Here is an 11244-nt window from a genome sequence, read left to right as displayed (position 1 = left end):
AAACGTGTCATAACAAACGGAACGGTGGTAAGTTGCATGGCAATATATCTCGGAATGGCTATGGAAATGCCATAATAGGTAGGTACGGTGGCTGTTTTGAGGTAGTTATATGGTGGGTGTATGATACCGGCGAAAGGTGTGTGGTATTAGAGAGGCTAGCAATGGTGGAAGGGTGAGAGTGCGTATAATCCATGGACTCAACATTAGTCATAAAGAACTCACATACTTATTGCAAAAATCTATTAGTTATTGAAACAAAGTACTACGCGCATGCTTATAGGGGGATAGATTGGTAGGAAAAGACCATCGCTCGTCCCCGACCGCTACTCATAATAAATAAATAAATCATGCTCCGACTTCATCACATAACGGTTCACCATACGTGCATGCTACGGGAATCACAAACTTTAGAACAAGTATTTCTCAAATTCACAACTACTCAACTATCATGACTCTAATATCACCATCTTCGTATCTCAAAACAATTATCAAGTATCAAACTTCTCATAGTATTATATGCACTTTATATGATAGTTTTTATTATACCTATCTTGGATGTTCATCATATTAGGACTAATTTTATAGCCAAAGCAAACTACCATGCTGTTCTATAAGACTCTCAAAATAATATAAGTGAAGCATGAGAGATCAATAATTTCTATAAAATAAAACCACCACCGTGCTCTAAAAGATACTCCCTCCATTCCTAAATACTTGTCTTTCTAGAGATTTCAACAAGTGACTACATACGGAGCAAAATGAGTGAATCTACACTCTAAAATATGTCTATATACATCTGTATGTGGTAACCATTTGAAACCTCTAGAAAGACAAATATTTAGGAACGGAGGGAGTATAAGCGAAGCACTAGAGCAAAATTATCTAGCTCAAAAGATATAAGTGAAGCGCATAGAGTATTCTAATAAATTCCGATTCATGTGTGTCTCTCCAAAAGGTGTGTACAGCAAGGATGATTGTGGTAAACTAAAAATCAAAGACTCAAATCATACAAGACGCTCCAAGCAAAACACATATCATGTGGTGAATAAAAATATAGCCTCAAGTAAAGTTACCGATGGACGAAGACAAAAGAGAGGATGCCTTCCGGGGCATCCCCAAGCTTAGGCTTTTGGTTGTCCTTGAATTTTACCTTGGGGTGCCTTGGGCAACCCCAAGCTTAGGCTCTTGCCACTCCTTATTCCATAATACATCAAATCTTTACCCAAAACTTGAAAACTTCACAACACAAAACTCAACAGAAAATCTCATGAGCTCCGTTAGTATAAGAAAACAAATCACCACTTCAAGGTACTGTAATGAACTCATTCTTTATTTATATTGGTGTTAAACGCACTGTATTCCAACTTCTCTATGGTTCATACCCCCCGATACTAGCCATAGATTCATCAAAATAAGCAAACAACACACGAAAAACAGAATCTGTCAAAAACAGAACAGTCTGTAGTAATCTGGACCAAACGTATACTTCTGTAACTCCAAAAATTCTAAAATAAATTGTGGACGTGTGGAATTTGTCTATTAATCATCTTCAAAAAGAATCAACCTAAAATCACTCTCCAGTAAACAATGGGAGCTAATCTCGTGAGCGCTAAAGTTTCTTTTTTTTACAGCAAGATCATAAACACTTCACCCAAGTCTTCCCAAAGGTTCTACTTGGCACAAACACTAACTAAAACATAAAACCACATCTAAACAGAAGCTAGATGAATTATTTATTACTAAACAGAAACAAAAAACAAGAAACAAAAATAAAATTGGGTTGCCTCCCAACAAGCGCTATCGTTTAACACCCCTAGCTAGGCATTGATAATTTTAATGATGCTCACAAGAAAGATAGCAATTGAAACATAAACAGAGCATCATATAGCATGTGAAAAACACATCTAAGTCTAACATACTTCCTATGCATAAGCATCTTATAGGCAAACAAATTATCAAGGCAAGCAAATCCTAGCATATGCAAAGGAGAAGAAAGAAACAAGATCAATCTCAACAAAAAGAGAGGTAATTTAGTAACATGAAAATTTCTACAACCATATTTTCCTCTCTCATAATAATTACACGTAGGATCATAATCAAATTCAACAATATAGCTATCAAAAAACATATTCTTAACACGATCCACATGTATGCAAAGTTGACACTCTTCCAAAATAGTGGGATTAACATTAACTAAAGTCATGACCTCTCCAAACCCACTTTTATCAAAAACTTCATAACATTGAACATTCTTCAAATATGTGGGATCTAAAGTTGACACTCTTCCAAACCCACTTTCAACATTATTGCAAGCACTATTATCAATCTCATATTCATCATGGGGCTTAAATAAATTTTCAAGATCATAAGAAGAATCACCCTAATCATGATCATTGCAACATGTAGTAGACATAGCAAAACTAGCATCCCCAAGCTTAGTGTTTTGCATATTATTAGCAAAATTGACATCAAGAGAATTTATAATAACATCATTGCAATCATGCTTTTGATTTGCAGACTAAGGCATAGCCTAGTGGTGGGAAGGGGTTGATGCCTTCCCACCCACCCAGGTTCAAGGCATGGTACTTGCAATTTGGGTTTGTTGCACCCATTATACTGTGGGGGTTCCCTTACAGTCTTTCTGTCAAAAAATCATGCTTTTGATTGAAGGAACTATCAAGTATGGGTGCAATAGCAATAATCTCATGTTTAACATAAGGAACTATAGCAAATTCATCTCCATAAATATTGGAATCATGGCCATAAGAATAGCAAGCATCATGTTCATCAAGGGATATTTCAATCAAATCGTAGGAATCATAATTATCTATAGATTCGTGCATATCAGTATTTTCTTCCAAAGCAATGGTCATTCTCTCAATAAATTCCTTAACATAGGCATTATGAGCATAGTTTTCATAACAATATTTAAGTATGTCGGAATTTTCAGATTTGTAGAGAGTAATATCATACTTTTCAATCAAAGAAGCAACTTCATGAGCACCCTTAAAAATGAAAAATTCTTCAATTTGTTCGATATCATAGTAACTATAAACACCCTTTTCATAAGAAGATAAGATTTCATTATCATTAAACTCACATAGGTAGGGAAGGTGTTTTTTAGGGTTCTTAGAGCAACAAGTAAAATCATAAATTTCACAAAGATTCCAAGCATAGCATAGCAAACTATTTATTTGATACCATAAGAGCTTCCCCTTTTCAGACAAACGATGACGCACAAAATGAGCATGCTCATCTAAAGATTCTCCCTCAACTAAACTAGTTGGGGTTTCAGCACGAGCACAAATAGATCGAAGATGATCCAAGTAGAACACTTTAAGTGGATCCATATCAATAGATTTTTAGCAAGCAAATAGAAGGCACATGGAAACGCAAACAAAAAGACATACGAGAAGAAGGCGAAGAAAAGGCAAAGGTGAAGTGGGGGAGAGGAAAACGAGAGGCAAATGGCAAATAATGTAATGCGAGGGATAAGAGTTTGTGATGGGTACTTGGTATGTCTTAACTTGACTTGACTTGGCGTAAGCCTCCCCGGCAACGGTGCCAGAAATCCTTCTTGCTACCTCTTGAGCATGCGTTGGTTTTCCTTTGAAGAGGAAAGGGTGATGCAGTAAAGTAGCGTAACTATTTCCCTCAGTTTTTGAGAACCAAGGTATCAATCCAGTAGGAGGTTACACGCAAGTCACCTTGTACCTGCACAAACAAATAAGAACTTTGCAACCAACGCGATAAAGGGGTTGTCAATCCCTTCACGGCCACTTGCAAAAGTGAGATCTGATAGAGATAATAAGATAAATATTTTTGGTATTTTTATGATATAGATTGGAAAGTAAAGATTGCAAAATAAATGGCGGAAGAAATAGTAAATTGATAGGAAAATAATATGATCGAAGATAGACCCGGGGGCCATAGGTTTCACTAGTGGCTTCTCTCAAGATAGCAAATTCTATGGTGGGTGAACAAATTACTATCGAGCAATTGATAGAAAAGCGCATAGTTATGAGAATATCTAGGCATGATCATGTATATAGGCATCACGTCCGCGACAAGTAGACCGAAATGATTCTGCATCTACTATTACTACTCCACACATCAACCACTATCCAGCATGCATCTAGAGTATTAAGTTCATAAGAACAGAGTAACGCATTAGGCAAGATGACATGATGTTGAGGGATAAACTCAAGCAATATGATATAAACCCCATCTTTTTATCCTCGATGGCAACAATACAATACGTGCCTTGTTGCCCCTGCTGTCACTGGGAAAGGACACCGCAAGATTGAACCCAAAGCTAAGCACATCTCCCATTGCAAGAAAGATAAATCTAGTAGGCCAAAACAAACTGATAATTCGAAGAGACTTGCAAAGATAACAAATCATACATATAAGAATTCAGAGAAGAACCAAATATTGTTCATAGATAATCTTGACCATAAACCCACAATTCATCGGATCTCGACAAACACACCACAGAAAGAATTACATCGAATAGATCTCCAAGAGAATCGAGGAGAACTTTGTATTGAGATCCAAAAAGAGAGAAGGAGCCATCTAGCTAATAACTATGGACCCGAAGGTCTGTGGTAAACTACTCACACATCATCGGAGAGGCTATGGTGTTGATGTAGAAGCCCTCCCTGATCGATTCCCCCTCCGGTGGAGCATCGGAAAAGGCCCCAAGATGGGATCTCACGGGTACAGAAGGTTGCGGCAGTGGAAATAGGGTTTCGTGGTGCTCTCAGATGTTTTCGGGGTATATGAGTATATATAGGCGAAGGGAGGAGGTCAGTGGAGCCACGAAGGGCCCACGAGGGTGGGGCGCGCCTACCCCCCTGGGCGCGCCTCCCTGCCTCGTGGCTTCCTCGTTGCTTCCTTGACGTCCACTCCAAGTCTCCTGGATTACGTTTGTTCCAAAAATAACTCTCCCGAAAGTTTCATTCTGTTTGGATTCCGTTTTATATTCCTTTTCTGCGAAACACTGAAATAGGAAAAACAGCAATTTGCACTGGGCCTTTGGTTAGTAGGTTAGTCCCAAAAATAATATAAAAGTGTATAATAAAGCCCATTAAACTTCCAAAACAAATAATATAATAGCATGGAACAATCAAAAATTATAGATACGTTGGAGATGTATCAGCAACCGACCAGGCCGCTGAAGTTTCCGAACTCAATCGGAAGCTTAAGTTGGCCGATGAAGAAATCGACCGCCTTAACAAGCGGTTCGATGAGACACAAGGTATGCATATAGTGTTAAAAGTTTAGTTGTATATCATAACTGATAGTTATTTCAGAGACTAACTCATGAAATGCTTTGATTATGAGCATATTTTGGGGCAGCTGAGGTCGAGACCCTCAAAAGCGCCCATGCCCAAGCCTAACCAGAGGCGAAGGCAAACAAGGCAGCCGCTGACAAAGCGGTCGCAGAACTGAAGACCGAGGAGGCCGCCCGCCACCAACACGAAGCTCGGGTGGCCGAAGTCGAGCAGGAGCTGAAGGACGCCATCCTCAAATGCGAGGAGTTAGAGGAGAAGACTTCGGCCCAATCGTCCGAAGTTGCCAAAGCCCTCCAGGAGGCTAGAGAGGCGCGGGTCGAGTCCCGGAGTGCTCGCGAAGAGATCCGTTAGGCGAAGCAGATAGTGGCTGGTAAGGCCTTTCTTTTGCAGAGTATTTTTGGAGGTCAAAGATATGCTTTGCTTACTTGAGTATGGAGTTCTCCAGATGCGTTTGCGGATCTTCCGAGGAGTGCTGCCAATGCCGCACAGTTCTTCCGAGCCCAGGAGGGGAACTCAACCGAGAAGCTATTCTGGTCGCAGTATCTTGCGCCGAAGCACCCGACGCCCCTGAACGACCAGCTAAAGCAGCTGATGGAGCTGCATAGGGTGGCCGGTTTGGCCATGAAGGATTTAATAGTCCGGCTTTGGCCAGCCGAACCCATTCCCAGTAGCTACTTCGGTTTGGTGAAGCGGCTCGTCGACGCGCTGCCCCGGATTGATGTTGCGAAGCGTTCGGCCTGCATAGAGGGTGCCCAGATGGCCTTCGCACGCGTCAAGATGCACTGGGCAAAGATGAAGGCCACCGACGTGGCGACCGCAGGCCCGCCCGAAGGCAAGGACCACCGCAAGCCGGAGAGGTACTTCGAGGACGTCCTGGCGGGGGCCCGAATAGTAGAGGGCGAGTTCTCTAAGGACGTGATATTTGATTAGGTGGTGCGGGCTGTAAATAATATGTTATGATCCCATGCTTGTAATATATGTGCGCCTTTTTATCTTAAGCAATTTTCCTCCTGTGCGGACGTTTAATTTTGAAAGTGGCCAGTCGTCGGCTTCAGCCCCCACTCAGAAGCTACGGGGGTGTTCGGCGTAACAAGTGACTGCACTTTATCCAACGTCTTGGTCCATAAAGGAGGCGTCCGTGGGGTGAACCAGGCAATCAGACTATGCGGCTCTATTACTTTCACTTTTTTTGAGCAAACACAGTGGGGAAAAAACCACTGTAACTCTGATTTTCATTGATAAAGATAAAGTTACATCAACTGTACAATGATCATGGAAAAAGAAGAGAATCACAAGTAGTCTAGCCAGCTCTGCATTCCTTCCTTCAAGCTAGGTTTTGCTTTCTTGATGATCATGCCAAAGTGTTCTTTGAAAGAACTTATACAATATGCCATATTCTTTTCCTTGTGATCAAATATGATACCATTCCTGTGTTTCCATAAGCTCCAACAACCTGCAATCAAGCATTCCTTATAGCACATAATATTGTTGTGCCTTCTGCCATCCAACAACATATCAAGGAGATCATAGTCTGTATTCCATTGGAATCCAATGTTCATCCAGAAATTCTGACTAAAATCACAGCTGAAAAATAGATGCATCAAGTGTTCATTGGGTTCATCATCACATAAAACACATGAAGTAGATTGGATGTGGAAACTCTTCCTGGTTAGGAGAACTCTTGTGTTAAGCCTGTCCTGCAGGAGTAACCAGAAGAAGAACTTTTGCTTAGGCAGAGTGCATGATTTCCATATCCATTGGAATGGCTTAGGTGCATCCATAGGTTTGCCAATGTATTCCAAATATATTCTTTTGTTGGAGTATTTAGCACCACCCCAATAGAAGTTCCAAGTGTCAGGTTGATCCTGGTTCTCTCTATCATTAATTAAACCTTTTAACTGGATACTTTGCTGAACAGCAATACTAGACATTGGCAGGTGAAACAACTCATAAAAGCTATCATAATCAAGATTACTAGCCTCCTTTAGAGCGATACTGGAATTCTTAGCATATGAGAATAATTGGGCCATCATGGTGGTCAATGGTTGGGAACACCATTTGTCAGACCAAAGCATGATGGTATTACCTTGTCCAGCAGTACAGATAGTCATTTCTTTGAATTTCTCCATGATAGAACAACAATCCCTCGACCAAAAAGATCCCACTCTGGTAGGAAAACTTGGTAATTCTCCATTGTTATAGTAATTATTCCATATCAGCCTCACCCATGGGATATCCTGTTTATTGAAGAATTTTTAGAGGAATTTAGTGAGGAGTGCCTTGTTTTGCATTCTGAGATCAAGCACCCCTAATCCACCTGCTTTTTTTGGAAGATAGACCTTGTCCCATTTAACCAGACAGCTGCCATGTTTGTTGATATCTTTACCATACCAGAGGAAACTTCTACCAGATTTCTCAAAATGATCCAGGATGGTGAAAGGTACTCTGATGCGACACATAGCAAAAATAGGCAGTGCAGAAACAATTGCCTTCAGGTGTGTGAGTCTACCAGAGTATGTCATCATAGATGCAATGCCAGACAGTCTAGTGTCCAGTCTAGAGACCATGGGCATTAAATCAATAACTTTAGGTCTGGTAGACCCCATAGGTAGTCCCAGATATGTGAAGGGCATTGCTTCCCTTTTGCAATAGAAAATGTTTGCCAAGTCTTGAGCTCTCTAATCAGAAATATTTATAGGGACAATTGAGGATTTGCTGTAGTTGACTATAAGTCAAGTGAATGCTGAGAATTTCTCTAAGATGTCAGTGAAGATTCTGATTTGATCTACATCTGCTGGAAGAATAATTAAAGTGTCATCAGCATACTGGATAATAGGGTAGGATTCAGTGTTATTTGTGTCAATTGGTAAATTGACAATTCCCTCTCTCCAAGCCTCATTGACCATAATTTGCAGCAGTTCTCCAACCATGGCATATAGTAAGGGAGAGAAAGGATCCCCTTGCCTTACCCCACATTTACAGTGAATGGTTTTCCCAAGGACCCCATTCAAATTAACAGAGGTGGTAGCTGAGGTCAGAATCATGTTAACCCACCTGATCCACTTATCACTGAATCTAAGATGTTTCATCATAAACAGAATGGCATTGTAGCTCACTTTATCAAAAGCCTTCACAAAGTCAATTTTAAATATAATGATCTCTTTTTTAGATTTATGGCACATATGGATGTATTCAAAACTCCAGGCCAAGCAGTCTTGGATATTCCTTGTTTTAATAAAACCATATTGGTTCTTGCTGACCCTGGAAAGGATAATTGGTTGAACTCTATTAGCAAGTAATTTTGTGAGAATCTTAATGGGCATACTTCCCAAAGAGATAGGTGACACGTCTCCAACGTATCTATAATTTTATTGTTCCATGCTATATTATATTCTGTTTTGGATGTTTAATGGGCTTTATTATACACTTTTATATTATTTTTGGGACTAACCTATTAACCGGAGGCCCAGCCCAAATTGTTGATTTTTGCATATTTCAGTGTTTCGCAGAAAAAGAATATCAAACGGAGTCCAAACGGAATGAAACCTTCGGGAACGTGATTTTCGGAACAAACGTGATCCAGAGGACTTGGAGTCCACGTAAAGAAATCAACGAGGAGAGCACGAGGCAGGGGGGCGCGCCTACCCCCCTAGGCGCGCCCTCCACCCTCGTGGGCCCCACGTTGCTCCACCGATGTACTTCTTCCTCCTATATATACCTACGTACCCCCAAACCATCGGAGGCATCCACGAAAACCTAATTCCACCGCCGCAACCTTCTGTACCCATTAGATCCCATCTTGGGGCCTTTTCCGGCGCTCCGCCGGAGGGGGCATTGATCACGGAGGGCTTCTACATCAACACCGTAGCCTCTCTGATAATGTGTGAGTAGTTTACCTCAGACCTTCGGGTCCATAGTTATTAGCTAGATGGCTTCTTCTCTCTCTTTGGATCTCAATACAAAGTTCTCCTCGATTCTCTTGGAGATCTATTCAATGTAATTTTCTTTTGCGGTGTGTTTGTCGAGACCGATGAATTGTGGGTTTATGATCAAGTTTATCTATGAACAACTCCTCTGAATTCTTTTATGTATGATTGGTTATCTTTGCAAGTCTCTTCGAATTATCAGTTTGGTTTGGGCTACTAGATTGATCTTTCTTGCAATGGGACAAGTGTTTAGCTTTGGGTTCAATCGAGCGGTGCTCGATCCCAGTGACAGAAAGGGAAACGACACGTATTGTATTGTTGCCATTGAGGATAAATAGATGGGGTTTATATAAGATTGCATGTGTTTATCCCTCTACATCATGTCATCTTACTTAAAGCGTTACTCCGTTCTTATGAACTTAATACTCTAGATGCATGCTGGATAGCGGTCGATGTGTGGAGTAATAGTAGTAGATGCAGAATCAATTCGGTCTACTTGTCGCGGACGTGATGCCTATATACATGATCATACCTAGATATTCTCATAACTATGCTCAATTCTATCAATTGCTCGACAGTAATTTGTTCACCCACCGTAATACTTATGCTCTTGAGAGAAGCCACTAGTGAAACCTATGGCCCCCGGGTCTATTTTCCATCATATTAATCTTCCAACACTTAGCTATTTCTATTGCCGTTTATTTTACTTTGCATCTTTATTTATCATTATTATAAAAATACCAAAAATATTATCTTATCATATCTATCAGATCTCACTCTCGTAAGTAACCGTGAAGGGATTGACAACCCCTTTATTGCATTGGTTGCGAGGTTCTTATTTGTTTGTGTAGGTGCGTGGGACTCGAGCGTGGTCTCCTACTGGATTGATACCTTGGTTCTCAAAAACTGAGGGAAATACTTACACTACTTTACTGCATCACCCTTTCCTCTTCAAGGGAAAACCAACACAGTGCTCAAGAGGTAGAAAGAAGGATTTCTGGCGCCGTTGCCGGGGAGATTCGCGCCAAGTCAAGTCAATTGAAGACATACCAAGTACCCATCACAAACTCTTATCCCTCGCATTACATTATTTTCCATTTGCCTCTCGTTTTCCTCTCCCCCACTTCACCCTTGCCGTTTTATTCGCCCTCTCTTTTCCGTTCGCCTCTTTTTCGCTTGCTTCTTGTTTGCTCGTGTGTTGGATTGCTTGCTTGTCACGATGGCTCAAGATAATACTAAATTGTGTGACTTTACCAATACCAACAACAATGATTTTCTTAGCACTCCGATTGCTCCTCTTACTGATGCTGAATCTTGCGAAATTAATGCTGCTTTGTTGAATCTTGTCATGAAAGATCAATTCGCCGGCCTTCCTAGTGAAGATGCCGCTACCCATCTAAATAGCTTCGTTGATTTGTGTGATATGCAAAAGAAGAAAGATGTGGACAATGATATTGTTAAATTGAAGCTATTTCCTTTTTCGCTTAGAGATCGCGCTAAAGTTTGGTTTTCATCTTTGCCTAAAAATAGTATTGATTCATGGAATAAGTGCAAAGATGCTTTTATCTCTAAGTATTTTCCTCCCGCTAAAATCATCTCTCTTAGAAACGATATCATCAATTTTAAGCAACTTGATCATGAACATGTTTCACAAGCTTGGGAGAGGATGAAATTAATGATACGTAATTGCCCTACACATGGTTTGAATCTTTGGATGATTATACAAAAAATTTATGCCGGATTGAATTTTGCTTCTAGAAATCTTTTAGATTCGGCCGCGGGAGGCACTTTTATGGAAATCACCTTAGGAGAAGCTACTAAACTCCTAGATAATATTATGGTTAATTATTCTCAATGGCACACCGAAAGATCTACTAATAAAAAAGTGCATGCGATAGAAGAAATTAATGTTTTGAGTGGAAAGATGGATGAACTTATGAAATTATTTGCTACTAAAAGTGTTTCTTCTGATCCTAATGATATGCCTTTGTCCACTTTGATTGAGAATAATAATGAATCTA

This window comes from Aegilops tauschii, chromosome 3 (assembly GCF_002575655.3).
Source record: "Aegilops tauschii subsp. strangulata cultivar AL8/78 chromosome 3, Aet v6.0, whole genome shotgun sequence".
NCBI classification, from domain to species: Eukaryota; Viridiplantae; Streptophyta; class Magnoliopsida; order Poales; family Poaceae; genus Aegilops; species Aegilops tauschii.
This window is presented reverse-complemented; position numbering follows the sequence as displayed.